The sequence below is a fragment of the Globicephala melas genome, chromosome 15 (genome assembly GCF_963455315.2).
Source record: "Globicephala melas chromosome 15, mGloMel1.2, whole genome shotgun sequence".
NCBI lineage: Eukaryota > Metazoa > Chordata > Mammalia > Artiodactyla > Delphinidae > Globicephala > Globicephala melas.
In genome coordinates, this window is record NC_083328.1 from 28,551,510 (window position 1) to 28,570,161 (window position 18,652).

The window sequence follows — 18,652 nt, forward strand, 5'->3', positions numbered from 1 at the left end:
CCTGTCTTTCACCATGGAGATGATGTTTGCTGTGGGATTTTCGTAGATGCTCCTTATCAGGTTGTGGAAGTGTCTTTCTATTCCAAGTTTGTTGAGTGTCTTTATATCTTGAAAAGGTGTTGGATTTGGGGGACTTCCCTGGCGATCCAGTGGTTAAGACTCCGCACTTCCACTGCAGGGGGTGCGGGTTTGACCCCTGATTGGGGAACTAACTAAGGTCCCACATGCCGTGTGGTATGGCCAAAAACTGAAAAAAAGGTTTCAGATTTCGTCATATGCTTTTTCTGTGTCTATTGATGACACAGAAAAAGATGATCATGTGGCTGGTTTACTTTTCTTCCCTTTTTGGAAGCGTTGGGTTGGAAATTTCAACTCTGTGGTTTTTTCAGGGGTCAAAAAAGGGTTACAGTTTTATAGCTCTCCCCATAAATAATTGCAAACTCACGGATGCAGTAAGTGTTTAGGACAGATGAGAAAACAAAACCAGCTCCTGCTGTGGCTCAGCAGTTGGGGGGAGAAAAACGAATGAAGATGGCTTAGCAATGAGTAATAGAGATGGAAATTCAGGTGTGCGATTGCTTTTCCTTCAGTAGAAAGGAAGAAGGAAAGAAGAGGATGGGGGAGAGGGAGGAAGGAAGGCAGGAAGGCTGTTTCTTCAAGATTTTGCTCTGACATATTTTCTGTAGGGCTCACCTCTTGCTATCAATGGTCTGTGATACTCTGGGTTAATGTCAAGACATCAGGTGTTGGGCACAATCCAGCTTTCTCTATAGTTTTAAAACAAGAAAAGATTGGCATCACTAATAACATCTACGTGGCAACTTCTCATGCTGGGGAGAACTTTGAAATCCCCTCCTTTAATTGAGTAATACGTCCAGGGCTGGTAGTAATACGTGGCTGCTGGTAGCTGGGTCCACGTGGTGAAAGGTGGTAAGAGCTTTGGGCAGGGAAGAAGGGGACAGTTTACTATAAGACATTGGGCAAGTCACTCTCTGCCTGGGTCTCAGTGTAAAGCGGGGGAGGGTTCCACCACCAGAGGAGTTGTGGGATCCAGGTCTATGAATCCGCAAGGGGGATTTTAGGCTCCCCGCCCAGGTTCCAGAATCATCAGCCGGTGATTCAGAAACAAAACCAAATAACAAACAAAAAAGCCCGACGAATTTCCGGCATTTCTCTAGATAGCCACATTAGGGTTCCACCCATTCTCCAGGACTCTGTACTCTCAAAGCCACATCAGCTCATCAGTACCCTGTAATGACTTCCCAGGGGGGCCTGCTGGATCAGGGCTGCTATTATTACTGTAGCAGCATAATGGGGGCTCTTATCAGATACGCAGCACCTGTTTAGGGGCAAAGGGTTTTGCTGAAACAGTAGTTACTGATTTCCAGTTTTCAGTGATGGAGTGAGAAAGTACCTAGGGGCCAGGGGCCACCCTGGGGGCATACAAAGTACAATAGTTAGCAGATAGGGTAATTTTTTTTTTTAACATCTTTATTGGAGTATAATTGCTTTACAATGGTGTTAGTTTCTGCTTTATAACATAGGGTAAGTTTTATTTAACGCAATCTGTGTTAAATGCTTTGCCTGCATTAGCTCACCTAATTCTGCCGTAGATCTTATGAGATATGCGCTGTTATGCCCATTTTACAGAGAGGAGACTGAGGCTCAGAGAAAGTGGGCACTTGGCCAAAGGCACATAGAGCATCTTGGGCTGTCTGTATGCGTCTGAATGTACAGAAATTTGTTATGGGGAGAGAAGGGCCGCCCTCCGGAGGGCAGGGAGCACTGGATCCCTTGGCGCGGGATCTGGAACTCGAGGGTGGGGGTCCGCATAGTCTGAGGGTGGGGAAGAAGGAATGCCAGAGATGGGGGACCCATGCGAACCGGGGAGAGCAGGGGGTGGAAATCAGGAGGGGAGATTCAAGGGTGTCCGGGCACGTGGCGGGGATCGACGAGCAGGGGCAGAATCCGAAAGGGGAAACACCAGTATAGGGCGAGTGGGGTCTGGGCTGAAACTGGGGGTTCCAGGGAGTGAACGGGGTCTGGGGTGTAACCCGGGGTGTTTCGAGGGTAGTGGGAGATCGGAGGGGTGGAGGGGAAAGGCAGAAGCCGGAGGGTCGCAGGTCCCTGGCGGGCTCTCAGGCCCGGGTTAGCGGCCCCCGCAGGTGGCTGGGCGCGGGTCCCGACCGCGCGCGGAGGCGAGGAGAAGCCGGAAGCCGAAGCCGCAGCGTCCCGCCCCGGCCGGTCCAGCTCCCGCCCCCGCCGCCGGGAGCTCCTCCCCGCCGCCCGCCCGCCAGCCCGCCAGCCTGTACCGCCAGCTCAGACCTCCCGGCTCGACTGGTTGCGCGGGCGGCGGTGAGTGCAGCGCTGGAGGGCTGGCGGTCGGGGCGCGGGTGGGGGGCGCGGATGGGGGCGGGCAGCGGCCGGGGCGCGAATCGGGGGTACCCCGGGCCGGCGGTGGGGAGCGAGCGGGCTCCGTGCGGCGCGAGCACCTGCTCCGGGCTCCACGCGGGTCGTGGCGGCCGGGAACCCTGACGGGTCCCCGGGGTCGAGGTGGGGTGGAAGGCGTCGAGGTCCCGCCTCGATCTTCTGTGCGGCGCCGGTGAGGCCGGGTTTCCAGCCTCTCGGCGCCTGTTCCCGCCGCGGGACAGGCTGGTTCCGTTCCTGCTCTGCTAAGTGGGCAGATCGCCCGCGGATCGCGCGCGGTGGGGTCGTCCCGCCCCAACCTGAAAGCGCGCCCCTTCCTACTCGCGGGGCCGCCTCCCCGGAGAGAACTCCCCGAGGCTTTTCAGGAAAGTCTCAACTCGCTCTGGTGGCAGCTATCTCAAAGTTGAGATTTCCAGAATCATCAGCCGGTGATTCAGAAACAAAACCAAATAACAAACAAAAAAGCCCGACGAATTTCCGGACGCCGGTCCCAGAAATTCGACTTCTAGGGGCCACGGCATCTGCGTTTTTCCCCTGACCCCGGGGGTTCCCCGCAGGATTCAGGACGGCTCTCAGCCGGTGACTGTGTGGACACCCGAGGGCCTAGGGAGCCCCCAGCAGATGAAAATCCGGGACACAGAGCAAAGGGAGCCTGGGCCCTGGCTACCCCTTCATGGGGGGGTAAGGTGGGCACCCTGTGAGTGCAGGGCTGGGCCGGGACCCCATCCACTGCCGGTGCTGGATGGATGCCAGTGGCACATGCCGGCGAGGTGGACCTCGCCCCTCCCTACCAAGATAGGCAGGTTGCCCCCTCCCGTCTGCTGTACAGGCCCCTGTCGATCTGGGCAGTGGGGTAATTGTTGTGCCAGAAGCCCTTGGTCAGGGTCAGGGAGAGGAGGTGATGGGAAATGGGTGTATTCTGGAAGGGCTGTGCATTCCAGGGATCAGGCCAGCTGGTCTTTGAATAGTTTTCTGGTGGCTTTTGTGCTTCCGATAAGTGGGGCTGATGTCATTGCCTGTTGGACCGAGCTTTGGTGGCTGGGAAATCCAGTTTCTGGAAGCCACAGGACCTTCCCATCTTAGCCCGTCAGGGTAGACTCTCCCACCCGTCCTTCCCAAGGGGAATAAATCCTTGGCCTGGTGAGCTGGCCCTGGTTCAGGCGCTGTCTGGAATGCAGGTTGGCCCTGCCGTTCCCCTGGGGCCCTTTTAAGGAAAGACATGGTTTGCATTAGTGTGTGCTTGACTGCCTCCCTTACCTTCCTACTCCCACCCCAAGACGTCTCTGGGTGACTCTTCTAAAATGGGACTAACCTGGATGCCGTGTAGTGGGATGAACTGGTATTTGGGACTCCACCAGCATGTTTGGTTTTATCACAATTGGCTCGGAGTCCAGCGAGCAGGTGACTTGCTCTACCTGGCATAGAATAACACCCATGCTGCACTTGGCTTACCTCTCAGCCAGTCCTTGCTCTGGAATGTAAATGTGCACCAGACTCTCTAAGAAACATTTATTGTAGCTCTAGGATGGGAGAGGTCCATCTTCTCTCTTTCCTGTTACTTTAAGGCATGAATAATACATGCTTTTATTCAAATTTGTAAAAGTATCCTTGTTGTAATGTTTTCGTGGATTAAGTGACTCGGTGATTGATCTGAGATGGAGAATCAATTTCTGAAGTCTCTTAAAATACTAGATAGAAGTCATTTCGCTGGCTCTGGCGAGTAAACTTCCCTTTGTTCCTGTGGTCGCTTTTACGCGATAGCTGTGGGGAAATAAAGTGCTACCCTTGCCTTGTAAAGGACACAGAAGAAATGGCTCCCGGTCCTGAGGGGTTTATGCTGTGGGTGGAAAATGGAAACACACAAAGGTGAAAAGCCAATGCTCAGCAATGCCCCTGTGACTCTGGAAGGATTGAAAGGAATGGAAAGGAGGGAGCTGTGAGCTGGGGGCCAGGTTAGTCGGGGAAAGTTTCATAGCAAAGCAGAGGCCTGAGTACAGGTAGCAGAAGGTACATGTGGACTTAGATGGGCAGCATTCCGAATGAGCAGGAGGGGCTCAGCAAAGCTTCGGAGGAGGCACGGACTAGCCCATAGCTGAGAACAGTAAAAGGGGAACCACTGAGAGCAAAGGAACCGGAAGGCCTAAGTTCATTTTCAAGGAGATAGGGCATGATTTGTTGCCATTACCCACAACCAGAGATGCTATGGTGCCACTGTGAGAACGGGAGTATGCCCTCAGGGACTTAAAATTCTCCCACCGAAGATCAATCAACCCCAGCTACAGTGATGGTGGAAAAAGCAAGATCTGACACGAAGTCCAAAGTCTTGGCACGGTGACTTGTCCTTATTTGTGCTTTCACTGCAACAAAAATAGCTCAGTGGGCGAGGTGGTCCATCTCAACATGCAAATAAGTCCTCCTTAACTCTGCCAGACTTAGTACTGACGTGTTTATGGTGTCTTTGGTGCCCATGTGGCCCCCCTATGGCCTGTTCTGAACTGGACTGGTGTTTACTTATCTTAACATTGTTATTTGAGTTCTAAGTGGTACTTTCCCGGGTCCTCACAATTTCATCTTATTGTTTGCACTCCGGGCAGTCAGGATAACACTTTCGTAGCTAATGAAGTTGTCCCTTAGCCGCAGGTTATTTCAGTAGGAGAACTGTGTGTCGTTTCATAGGGTTTAAGACCTGGACAGAAGAAAGGAAATATCAAGGGTGTCTGTGTGGTGATTCCCTGTTCACCTAGTAGGTAGGAGGTTAATTCACCAAGATCGGAAAAGCCAGAGGCACTTTCTTCTTTGTGGGTGAAGAAGGTAACTTCAGGGAAAATGACGATGGAGAATTGAAGCTTACTTAGCTCGTGGAGTTTTAGAATTGACAGTGTTCCTGGGGTCAGTTTAAGAGCTTAGCATTGACTTGCCCTAACCTTGAGTCCAGGGAGGTTATTCATAAAGGCTGCACTGATAGCTTTTAAAGTTATGTAAAAAATAACAATATTACAGAAAGCGTGAAAGATAAAGAAGATTATCAGGTATAATCTCACCCTGTGAATGAAACAACTAGCATCTGTTTTCCTTATTTGGCCGTTTTATCTTTTGTCATGGTGCCTGTTTTTTTATGAAGTTGTAATCAGGGTACATGTCATTTTGTCTCCTGATGGAGTCCCATTAATGTTCTCATTGTGCTGTTTCATCAAAAACTATCATTCATGTGGAAACTGGGGATGTGGTTTCACCAGGAATCCAGGGGGAAATTGCCCTCTCTGATTGTGGGGGAGCAGCCCAGCTCCCCAGTGGAAGGATTTTCCATTCTACAAATCACTGTAATTTGTAGTTATGCCATCTTTGAACCTGGCTCTCAGATTGTGGTCACTTTATCTTTGACTTGTGAAACAGACTGAATTTAGAAGATGTCATTTGAAAACATGTCTCTGAAATCTTTCCCTGTGAGCTTTGGTATTTTTTAACTGAGGGAGACCGAATCTGAATGTGTTTTGGGGTCCATTAGCCTAAGAACCTTAGTGTAATTTCTCACTTCCTTTCCCAAAGAGAGTTGGAGATCCCAATTTCCCCTTTTGTCTAAATGCTTCCTCCTTACTGACTGAGAGCTTAAGAAGCACCATTTGCCTGGGACGTTTTCTGGTGCCGTATACGGGTTAAATTACATTACAGCAAACACAGCGTCGCAGAATCTTTGTATTTTAAAGATTGCTAGCCAGTGGCCTTTAGTTTAAGAACTTTGAACAATATTTGATGGACTAAATGTAGAAGTCAGATAATTCGTTAGGGTTTTTGAAATCAGGTTTCACTTGTGCTCACATTATTGTAAAGAACATTTTTCTCTAGCGACTGTGAAAGACCAGCTCTCTTTGACCTCAGCTGGTTCTCCACCTTGTTACAAACTACACTGTTTTCTTAGGGGACCTGACAATTTGCATGTGTGTGTGTGTGTCCTCCTTTTGCTGAAGGAATGCCTTTTTATCCTGGGGTCATTTCTGTGATGCACGTATACCCGGAGCAAGATTCTTTTCTGGGGCCGCACGGTGGGGGCAGAGAGTGGAATTGAATAGTCTTCCTCTTTTTCTTCCTGAAAGAACTGATCTTAGAGGATTAAGTTGGTGGTGAAAAAGCTGCTTTATCTTCTCTCTGAAGGCTTTGCCCTTTTGTATGTTGATCTGATACCTAAATCTAGAAAACAGGAGGATATATTTTTAGAAGAGTTTATCACCTACCTGTGGTTAAAACCACTTTGTGAGAGTTTTAAAATCTATCTTAAGGGAGGGGGTACAGATCTGTGGCCGAGAATCAGTGTGCATTCAGCTGGGAGGTTTGGAGATTCATTCAACTCTAAGGCCCATTTGCTTAAATATGGTGGTATCTATCTATCTACCTAGGTAAGTATCCATCCACTCATCCTCAGTGAGAAATAATAGAAACCCTGATCATCACCCCCGCCTCCACTGAACCTTTCCCATTTAACCAAAATACACTTGAGAAAAAAAAAACTTAAAAAAGTAAACCTTAACATTTTTTTGCTTTTGTTTTTAAAAACTGAACTTGAATGCTTTTGAGTGAGGCCTGCCTGCTCCAGTTCATCTTATAGTTTAATTTTAGGTTTGCGGGAAAGTGGCAGTTCGGGCAGGGAGTTCTCATCTACCCCTCACCCAGTCGTCCCAACTACCCCCCGCCCCGCAACATCTTACATCATCACCACAGGACATTTGTCAAACTAGGAAACTGACATTGGTAGCTCACTGTTAAGCACATTCCAGACGTTATTTGGAGTTCACCAGTGTTTCCGCCAACGTCCCTTTTCCGTTCTAAGATCCCACCCAGGGTACCATACTGCATTGAATCACCCCATCTCCCAGTCTCCTCCGGTCTACTACGGTTTCTCAGTCTTTCCTTTCCTTGTTTTTCATGACTTTCTGGAGAGCACTGGGCAGAGATTTTATAGAATTTCCCTCACATTGGGTTTGTCTGATGTTTTTCTCATGATTGCACTGGGGTTACGGGTTTGGGGGAAGAAGGCATCAGAGATGAAGGGCTCTTTGCATCACATCACATCAGGGGGTACATGATACCCATGTGACATTGCTAATGATGTTAACCTTTGTCTCTAGCTTAAGGTGGTGTTTGCCAGCTTTCTCCATTGTAGATAGTCTTCTTCTCTTTTCCTAGACTATTCTTTAAAAGCAAGATACTAAATCCAGCCCACACCTAGGAGAGGGAGGGGCTAGATTAATCTCCACCTCCTGGAGGGAGGGGGCTTCTACACATATCATTTGGAATTCTTCTGTAAGGAAGATTTGTCTTTATTTAGGAAATACTTCTCTAGTTATAAGTAAGTACTCGGGATGTAAATGTATAATAAAGGTAATTAATATGGCTGTACATTATAAATGAAACTTATTAAGAAAGTAAATCCTAAGAGTTCTCATCACAAGGAAAAGAATTTTTTTCCTGTTTCTTTAGTGTTGAATCTTTATGAGAGGATGCCTGTTCACTGAACTATTGTGGTAATCATTTCGTGATGTATGTAAGGCAAATCATTATGTTGTACACCTTAAACTTACACAGTGCTGTATGTCAGTTATATCTCAAACTAGAAACGAAAACTACCCCCAAAACATACACTCTTTCAAAGAGCGTGCACTATAGATTCCCCCATCGTATATGGGATATATATACGCCATATGTTCGCATGAAATCTCAGCTCTGCCAGGAGGTTGTCTGTGCATTGCTTTCGCTAAAGCTCTGGGGGATCCAGAGAAACATGGAAGATAGCCCTTCCCTGGAGGAGTGTAATGCAGTCCAGTTAGAGAAACAGAATCTAATTTGCAGACAGGAAGCAATTAGGACACAGTGGGAAGGCTTCTGTCATCCAGGGCTGGGTTGTATAGGATAGGCAAGGGGAAGCAGGGCATGCCTTAAAAGACTGCAGTAGCTAATGTTTACCACCCTGTTCTCACCTTAAGTCTTGCTAAAGGCAAGACTGTGGTATAACTTTCAAAGGTATGACAGTTATAAAACCTACAGTCATCTGGACTATGGCCAGAATTGAGAAAATAAGCAAATAGGAGTCTCCCAAGTAACGCAGGTATTTATCATCAAGATAAATGCCCAAGCTTGTTTACTTTTCTCATGGGAGGCACCGAAGGAAACTAGTAATTCTTACTTTACACAGAGTTCTTACACACTGGGTTCTGGTTTTCCAGTCCTCGGAAGCTTTGAAGCAGCAAATGGAGGAGTAGGATGGGGGCTGCCAGCAGCCTGGGGTATCACAGAACCACAAGATGCTGACACAAGCATTTCCCTCCCTCCCTCCCTCCCTCCCTCCTTTCCTTCCTTCCTTCCTTCCTTCCCTCCCTCTCTTTCTCTCTCTCTTCCTTTCTTTCTTGACTTTAAGAAGGCAGAGAGAAATAATAGGGGATCATTTTAGAAAATGGTTAAGAGATTTTCAGGGGAGAGATATTGAAAAAGGGGCCTCGATCAGAATGAAGCAACACCAGAAGTTATGAGACTGGAGTTTTTGTTGTGTTGAGACGTGATCTGGGGAGAGGACCCCTTGGCTACGGGTCTTTGGGCCTTGGATGTGTGTTTATACTGATGGGGAGTCATTGGATGGCTTCTGCTCTGGTTGCTTTCTCCTGGTATTCTAGGTTTTGAGGCTTATTTTTAGAATCTGAATTCTCCCTGGCAGGGGTTGAAAACTTTGGGGGGCTTTTCAAGTCACTTTTGGGCTGCTGGTTAATGAAACAGAACCTGCGTGGGGGTCCCTCCCCAGAAGGTCCAGCCTGGGAGCCTGGTCCCCACCTCACCTGGGCCAGACTCTTTGTTTCTTTTTTTCTTGGCCGTGCTGTGCGGCATTCGGGATCTTAGTTCCTCGACCAGGGATAGGACCTGCTCCCCTTACAGTGGGAAGCGCGGAGTCTTAACCACTGGACCGCCAGGGAAGTCCCAGGGCCAGGCTCTTGATGTAGAAAGTGCTCCTGTAACCCGACCCCACCCTCCTGGCCAACCACTGCTCACGCCCCCACAGGACACAGGTACAACCACTGCTCACGCCCCCACAGGACACAGGTGTGCCTGCCTCTGTGCCTTCTGCCACACTGTTCACCCACCTCCTGTTCTGCCCTTGCCTGTGTCCTTCTCTTGTCTTAGACCCTCCATTTGCCTTAGAATCTGGGCTCAGTTTCCCCTTTGCGTTTGCTCCCATATCTCCCCATGTTGGTTAACTTTGCCTCCCTAAATGGGTTCCTTAAGCCCAGTGAGGGAGGGTCCATGCCTCCCCAATCCCACATCCGCCATCAGCCTTCAGAACCTCCCGCCTGAAAAATGGATCATAGCGTAAAATGTGAAGAGAAGAATTTTATTTTGGCCAATAGGATGTTGTTAGTACAGATTTGGGGCTGATATAGCAGAAACGGTGGAGTGCACAGCTTTTCACCAGAGAAGTAATCAGTAACTTTAATGATAACGTCATTTCACCCAGAGGTGGGAGGACAAGAGAGACCAACCTGGGGAGGGCAAATATGGGTTTGCAGAAGAGGCTCTTTTTCCCCGTTAAAAAAAAAAGAAGTTTTGGGACTTCTTTGGTGGCGCAGTGGTTAAGAATCCACCTGCCAATGCAGGGGACATGGGTTCGAGCCCTGGTCCAGGAAGATCCCACATGCCAGTTGCAGAGCAACTAAGCCCGTGCACCACAACTACTGAGGCTGTGTTCTAGAGCCCGTGAGCCACAACGACTGAGCCTGCGTGCCACAACTACTGAAGCCCGCGCGCCTAGAGCCTGTGCTCCACAGCAAGAGATGCCACCGCCATGAGAAGCGCACGCACCGCGATGAAGAGTAGCCCCCGCTCGCCACAACAAGAGAAAGCCTGTGCACAGCAACGAAGACCCAATGCCGCCAAAAATAAATAAATAAATAAAATAAATTTATTAAAATAAAAGATTTAGTGTATTTTATTTTAAATTTCATTAATTTTAAAACTTATTTTTTATAAATACATCATAATTAATATAAATAAATTATAGATTATAGAACTGTAAATTTTTATAGTTATAAATATGTTTAACTTATTAATTTTTTCTTAATTTAATTTTTTGATTTTATAATCTTGCTATGGCTCAATATACAAAAGATCAACTTAGGGTAGAAGAGTGAAAAGCATTCGTCTGGCTGCATCCCCCAGTGCACCTCCCCCCTCTGCTTACAGGCAACCACTGTTACCAGTTTCTTTGTTTCTTCTTTTCTTTTTTTTTTCTTCCTTTTGGCCACATCATGCAGCAGTGAAAGCGCTGAGTTCTAACCACCGGACCGCCAGGGAATTCCCAGTTGTCAGTTTCTTGTGTATCCATTTGGAGGCATTTTATGCATATTTTACAAAGAAATACGTATATCCTTCTTCGTTGTACCCAAATGATGGCCTATGACAATAAACACCATTTGGGCTTTTGTCATGCACTGATACATCTCGGAGATAACTGCGTTTCTGCACATAAACTTCCTCATTCTGTCTTTTTTGTGGCTGCGTTGGGTCTTTGCTGCTGCGCACGGGCTCTCTCTAGTTGCGGTGAGCTGGGGCTACCCTTTGTTGTGGTGCACGGGCTTCTCATTGTGGTGGCTTCTCTTGTTGCGGAGCACGGGCTCTTGGGCACGCGGGCTCAGTAGTTGTGGCACACGGGCTTAGCTGCTCCGCGGCATGTGGGATCTTCCTGGACTAGGGCTCGAACCTGTGTCCCCTGCATTGGCAGGTGGGTTCTTAACCACTGTGCCACCAGGGAAGCCCCCTCATTCTTTCTTGATGGTTGCATACTATTCCCTTGTGTGGATGCGCCATAACTGGTCTACCCAGGCCTCTGCTGATGGACAATTAGGTGGTTTCTGGCAACATTGCAGTGAGTACCCTTGTGTGCTCATCGTTTTGTCACTGCACCCAGGCATGGGGTCAGCTCTGATACAGATTCCTAGAGGAGGAATTGCTAGGTTAAAGGACTCATGCATGTTAAATTTTGGTAGATGCTTCTGTTGTGTGAGACTCAGGTTACCTTCCTACCGGCTCTGGGAGAGAGGCCTGTTCATCCACGTCCAGGCCAGCTCTGTGTACAATCAAACATTCTGCTCTTTGCCAGGGTGAAAATGGCAAATCTAATGATGGGTGAAAAAGATCTGGGTATCAGTTGTGGATTTTTTTAAACACAGCCCTTTCATTTAATTAATTAATTTATTTAATTGACGTATAATCGATTTACAATGTGTTAGTTTCTGGCGTGTGACAAAGTGATTCAGTTATACATATATATACATATTCTTTTTCATTATGGTTTATTACAGGATATTGAATATAGGTCCCTGTGCTATACAGTAGGTCCTTGTTATTTATCTATTTTGTGTATATTAGTGTGTACCTGCTAATCCCAAACTCCTAATTTATCCCTCCCCAACTTCCCCCTTTGGTAACCGTAAGTTTGTTATCTCTGTCTATCAAACCTTTCATTTTAGAATAGTTTTAGATACACAGGAAAGTTGCAGAGCCGGCGCAGAGGTGCCGTATGCTCCATCCAGCCTCCCCTACTGTTAGCATCTTACATCATCAGGGTGCATTCGCCACAGCTAAGAAACTGACATTGGTGACTTCCTGTTAACCAAGCTCCAGACGTTTTGAGTGTCACCAGTTTTTCCAGTGGATTCCATTCCAGGGTCCAATCCAGGATCCTACCTTTTGTTTGGTTGTCACCTGTCATTCTCCTTTGGTCTGTGACAGTTTCTCAAGCTTTCCTTTTTCCATGACCTTGGCTGTTTTGAGTTCTGGCCTGGTCCCCTGTAGAAAGTCGCCCAATTTCGGTTTGTCTGAGGTTTTCTTGTGATGAGCCTGGGGTCAGGGGTTTTGGGGAGCAGGACCACCAAGCCAGAGTGCCCTTTTCACTCCGTCAGATCAGCAGGTGCGTGATGTCCACATGACTCCTCACTGATGATATTAAGCTTGACCATCTGTCCCTGAGTTGCTTTAACTGCATCTCCCTGCTTTAGAGAGAGACAAGCATCTTTCTGTATGAAGACTGGCTTGGCCGGGGTGGGGTGGGGTGGGGGGGAGCTGTCCAGGGGTGGGTCGTGGTCAGCATGATGGGTGTGGGGTTGAGGAGTTCAGGGGACCGTGGGCATTGCGTGCAGACCCCCGAGTCCCCGGGGACCTGCTGTGGACGGGCTGACGGGGAGGCACAGCCCCTGAAGGTAGAGGTGCAGGGCCAGGCCAGTGAGGCAGTCCTTCCAGAGGAGATGCCAGCAGCCTTGGGAGAAGAGGACAGGAAACGGGAAGTGGGCTTGGAGGGGTCATGGCCAAGGGAGGAGGGAGGCTGGTGGTCAGGGGTGAATCCGTGGACACGGAAGAGAAGCAGGGAGCCAGAGGGACTGAGGACCCAGGCTGAGAGAAGAGAGGGGTTTTGGTTTTTACCTTTTTTTCACTTTTTTTTTTGCAGTACGTGGGCCTCTCACTGTTGTGGCCTCTCCCGTTGCGGAGCACAGGCTCCGGACGCACAGGCTCAGCGGCATGGCTCACGGGCCCAGCCGCTCCGCGGCACGTGGGATCTTCCCGGACCGGGGCACGAACCCGTGTCCCCTGCATCTCAACCACTGCTCCACCAGGGAAGCCCTGGTTTTTATCTTTTAATAAGGAAAGATTTGAACCAGCCTAGAGATCAGGAGAGAAGCCAGCTGAGAGGGCAGGGTTGGCAGGAGGGGTCATTGTTGGAGCAAAGTCCCCCGGACGTGGCGGGGTGTGGCGGGGTGGCCACACTTGTGGACTTTAAGTGGAGTTTGAACCAGAGAAGGGCTCCTTCAGTACCGAGGGTGGGTGGACAGATGCCTGGGAGCTGGGGTGGGAGGTTGAGGGGCTCAGGTCTCTGGTGGGGGGCACCCCCCATGGGAGGGGGAGAGCCCCCTTGGGAGTCTGCAGGGCCAGAGGGGGATTGGGCAACCTAGCTCGGAGGGGGTAGGTTTGTTTGCTCTGGCTGCTGTAACAAATTACAAGCCTAGTAGCTGAAATAACACGTTTATTATCCTACAGTCTGGAGCTCAGAAGTCCAAAATGGGTGTCACTGGGTGACAAGGTGCTGCATTCCTCCTCGAGGCTCTAGGCCGGAATCCATCTAGCATCCGCCTGCATGTCTTGGTTCATGGCTCCGTGGGCCAATTTCAAAGTCAATGGGCCTCTTCTCTCTTTCAGGCCCTCCTGCTTCCCTATTCTAAGGACCCCTGTGGTTGCCTCAGGCCCACCTGGATCATCTCCTCATCTCAAGGGCCTTAACTTCATGACAGCTGCAGAGTCCCTTTTGCCATTTAAGGCATGTTCTGGGGATTAGGGTGTGGACAGCTTTAAGGGGCATTATTCTGTCTATGTACTGCAGGTGGGGCTGGGAGGGTCAGACTGTAGGGGGTTTGGACAAACAAGTAAAGGCGTGAAGGTAGAGGCCTCAGAACAGGGGCACGTGGTGTGATGGGGTCTGTGCTTGGGTCCTCCTGCCTCCTGGCAGTGAGACCTCTTGTGTCACTGAGGGCAAGTGACCCCCTCCCCGGATTTTACTCTGCTTCCCTGTAAGTAATTAGAACTAATGCTTTCGTAGTGACCCACGTGCCCAGTGTTCTGGGCACATCCAACTTGCAACACTGTGAAGGTGTGGGTACGATTGTTAGCCCATTTTCCAGATGAGGAAACCAAGGCACAGAGAAATGAAGCAACTCACCCAAGTTCACACAGCCTAGACATGGCAGAGTTGGGATTTGAACCAAGGAAGTTTGGTCCCAGTTACTGCTGTTAAACATTCAACCTACCTTAAAATCCTATTGTCTTAATTTTCTTTGGGCCTTTTTTGTTCCCCTCTCTGTGCCCCATCTGCTCACATTCTTCCATGTCTTCTCTTTTCTCCAAATCACTGTTGGGTATTCAGCAGGCCAGGTCGTGGTCCACGTCATTCCTACTGACCCCTGAGAGGTGGGTGGTGCCCGCCCATGCTTGTAAATGACAGGCAACACACACAGGTGTTTCTGAAAACCCCACATGCAACCGTATCTTGGGTACCAGGCAGAGACATCCCACCTGTAACATTTCTGAGCTCAGTGGCCATGGCCTTGCTTCTCCACCAGGTCAGTTCCTGATCAGAGTCGCCTGTGAAGCCCATGTGTCTTGTACAATTGCCCAAGGAGAATTCTCAGCATCGGGCATTACCTCTCTGTCCTCCTCCTCCTTTGCTTTTGGACCCTGCCTGCCTGTCGGTCATTTCACCAGAAAGGATTGGGAGTGGGGAGAAAAAAGTCACCTGAGACTCCTTAAGAGTCCCCCTTCCATCCGTGCTGGTTGTAGGTAAGCACTGAGGGTGGAGATGCTGCAAAGGTGTGAACTCCGTCCCCCCCACTTCCTGTCCACATGTGTCAGCAGCAGTTGCTGATGTTTATGGCATCTTGGGGTAGAAGCTCGTTAGAGCCTCTGAATTTTCTTGACACCCATGAGAAAAGATTGTCATTTTTGGAGAATGGTTGACACACCATCTATGTAGAACAAGTGGCTTCAGAGCCATGCCAAGGACCAGGTGATGAACACGGAGTGACAGGTGTTACTGAGTTTGGGCTGGTGGCAGCGAGGAGCCTGCTAATAAGTTCAGATCTTGGACGGATGGTGCAGCCGCAGGAAGTACCTCCTTCTCGCTCTCTTCTGAAACCCCAACAAGAACCAGCAGTGGTTGTCGGCAAAATTCAGGGATGCCTTCTGCAGAGCCCGGGGACGAGCAGCCTCAGAAACTTGCATCAAAGAGTAAAAATGAACCGATCTTGAAGTTTAGAGACTGTGGCTTTTTTGTCTCTGATTTTGTCTTGTTTGTGTTTACTTGCCTCCACGCTTCCCTTTTCAAGTTCTTTCCACCCACATCTTTTTTTTTTTCCCCAAAGGGTGTGAGGACAGCCCTTCTTTCTTTTTTTTCTTTAATTAATTAATTAACTTATTTATTTATTTTTGGCTATGTTGGGTCTTCATTGCTGCGCGTGGGCTTTCTCTGGTTGCGGCGAGCGGGGGCTACTCTTCGTTGCAGTGCGCGGTCTTATTGTGGTGGCTTCTCTTGTTGCGGAGCACGGGCTCTAGGGGCGGGGGCTTCCGTAGTTGTGGCTCGCGGGCTCAGTAGTTGTGGCTCGCAGGCTCTAGAGCACAGGCTCAGTAGTTGTGGCACATGGGCTTAGTTGCTCCATGGCACGTGGGATCTTCCCGGACCAGGGCTCAAACCCGTATCCCCTGCATTGGCAGGTGGATTCTTAACCACTGCACCACCAGGGAAGTCCCTCCACCCACACCTTGACCTTCTGCCTGGACATCACAGAGTGCCCTGCTGAGAGATACCATTCTCCCCAGGGCATTCTGGAGGCAACAAAGGATTCCAGACCCGTTAAGTGATTCCAGTTCTGGAGCACATTTGGCCAAACCCTCATGTTGCCGTGAGCTGAACTGCGAGGCCATCTGTTATTGAGACCTGTTGTTAGGAACATCTTCCTATTTAAAAAAAACTTCATTTTTGTCAGATTCTAAGTTGAGGCTCTTAGGGTAAGACCCTCCCATTTATGTCTGCTTCCAAATCTTGATGCCATCCAAGATGGGTCTTGGTGTCCTTTTTACACATAGGTATCATTTTCTCCAAACATTTGTGGAAATACCGGGGTGACCAAATTGTCTTGGTCTTTGCCAGGGACTTTCCCAATTTAGGTACCAAAAAATCCTGTATCCGGGAAAATCCGTCTTTCCTGGGCGACCTGGGACAGTGGGTTACCCTATGAAGCACCCATGATGCTTTGAGCTTAGTTCTAGGTGCTGGGGGTGCAGATTTTAATAATTTCAATCCCTGCCCTTAAAGGGCCCACAGACTGGTTAGGAAGACGTCTTAGACGAGAAAGGTGCCCTGTGACAAGTACAGCAGAGAAAGGTATGTTATTGACAGCTAGCACGTGCTGAGGGCATATGTTGTCTCTCGTGGCTCTGGGTCCTCTTCGCAAGTGGATTCGTTTAATCCTCCCAAGAGCCTCATGAGGAAGAAGCTGCCAGTGTGCTTATTTTACAGATGGGAAAACTGAGGCACCAAAGTCATGCCCAGGGGAACTTTGATGCGACCACAGGCTGTCTGGCTCCAGACCCTGCACCCTTGATTTCCGCACTGTGTAGAGAGAGGTTCGGGAGGAATTAGTTCTCCTCTGGGAAAGCCAGAGATCACCTCTTGGAGAAGGTGGCAGCCAAGCAGGGATATGATGGGTGAGAGGAATTTGCAAACCCATAGGGAAGGAAGGAAACAGGGGGCAAAGAGGAAAGAGCATGCTTGGGGCATGTTTGGGGACATCCAAGCCAGGCTGCAGACACATCAATTTGCAACTGTGGTGGGAGGTGAAGTGAGAGACAGGGTGGGGAGTTAGGGGTTCAACGTGTCCTGGGAACCCCCTCCATCCCAGGCAACTCAGGACCTTAGGTCACCTTAGTCGGGGACACGTTGGCCGGTGTCAGAAACACCCCAGTGGTCTCAATTTTAGGTAAACGGGCCACTGAATGCATTGAACTAAGGCTAGTGGTGGATTTGGAGACTCAAATTGCTTTTATCTTTCTTTCTTTTTTTCTTTTTATTAAGGTAACATTCACCAAACATAAAATTCACCATTTGAAAGTGTACAGTTCAGTGGCAAGTAGTACATTCATAGTGTTTTGCAACCATCACCTCCGTCCAGTTCCAGAACATTTTCATCACCCTAAAAAGAAACCCCGTACCTGTTTCCTCCCAGTAGCCTCCCCTCCCCACCCCCAGCTGCTGCACCATTAATTGGTTTTCCGTCTCTGGATTTACCTATCCTGGACATTTCGTATACATGGATGGAATCATACGATGATTTCGCGTCTGGCTTCTCTCACTTAGGATCATGTTTTCGAGGTTCATCCCAGCGATGTTTTGGAACCGCTGTATCAGTGATCGAGCTGGTCGGCCAGCCATCGCTAGGCTTCCCGGAAGTCAGCCCCCTGCCTCTGCATTTAGGATTCCAGGCAAACGCTGCCAGGCTGGGACCCCAAGTTATCCAGTGAACGCTGGTGCAGGCTCAGACCGAGTACGACGACTCCCAGAGCTTGTGTGAGGGCCCGGAATAGCAGCTCCACCGGGGTGTTTCCGGGAATTCTAAGACTGTTTAGGCCGAGTTTTTTTTAGGAACAAATCTGTTGCTGAAAGTGACTTGGAGTTTTTTCCTGTGTCTCGAGGTTTCAGGATCAATTCATTAATCTCAGCTCAAGGCGCGAAGATCACTGCGCCCACCGGCGTGGCTTCTCTCCAGGATTTTGAGGGCTTTTTGCGACAGTCTTTCAACAGCGATATTAAAAAGCCTGCTCTGAGACTCGGTTGGCATGGCCTTTGCCTTTTCTTCCCTGGGAGCTGCAGCAGGTGGCAGAGATATCCCAGCCTCCCACTGCTGCTTGAAGCAAATGTGGCATCTCAGAAGTTCTGAGATCTCCCCTTCATTGCTTGTGTCCCCCAGATGAGTGGGAATTGCTCTGTGGATATCTAACTCTGGCTGATCACTGACCTCCTGGACCCCTGATTCTCATTAAAGAAGTAGATCGTTTTGAACTGCAAAGTCCTCATGACAAAATTAGTTGAAGTCCATAATGGGCAGGTAGTTTTTTAAATCTTGTCTTGGGTGTGTCGTGTGAAAGTCTGTGTATATGCATCTTCATGGGTGTTAGGAAGGCAGAGAGAAAGGGGGTGACCTGTCGCCTTGGGCTCAGATATGTTGCGTCCACTGAGAATTGATTTTTCCTTTCACGTTTCATTGCGGGGGGCAGAGTGTGCAAAACGAGTTGCTGATTGTGTCTGGATCTCCCAGCCTGGGAGGTATTCTGATGAGTTCTAAAGAGCTCCAGAGTCTGAGGGGCATGGGTTCAAGCCACTCCATCTATGTAAATTTGGATAAGCCGCTCAACCTCTCTGGGCCCCAGTTTTTTCATCTGTGAATCGGGTTGATGACAACAATAATTTCTGACTCAGTGGTGTGGGAATGACATGGGATGATGCATGTAAGGGCGTGAATTACAGGGCCCGCTGCGGTAAAGTTAAGAGCCCGTTACGGTTCATCTTAATGCAGTTGTGAATCTGGGATGGGGTGCGGAGTAGCAGTTGTGAGATGAGTAGTAGATTCTGATCAGGCCAGGACGTCTGGACTCT

The 18,652-nt window shown here is 49.1% G+C and overlaps 1 protein-coding gene across 3 annotated transcripts in view; it reads left to right on the top strand.

The window, feature by feature from the left end:
- The window catches only part of LITAF (lipopolysaccharide induced TNF factor), a 111,524-nt gene that overhangs the window by 78,655 nt on the left and 14,217 nt on the right, over positions 1–18,652 (top strand). Inside the window, exon 1 of one of the 3 annotated variants that reach the window (XM_030883961.3) lies at positions 2,293–2,355. The exons of the other annotated variants lie outside the window; for them this stretch is intronic. The gene's annotated coding sequence lies outside the window, so the exon portion shown is untranslated. Of the gene's footprint in view, positions 1–2,292; positions 2,356–18,652 lie in introns of those variants that run through there. 3 annotated transcript variants of the gene reach the window in all.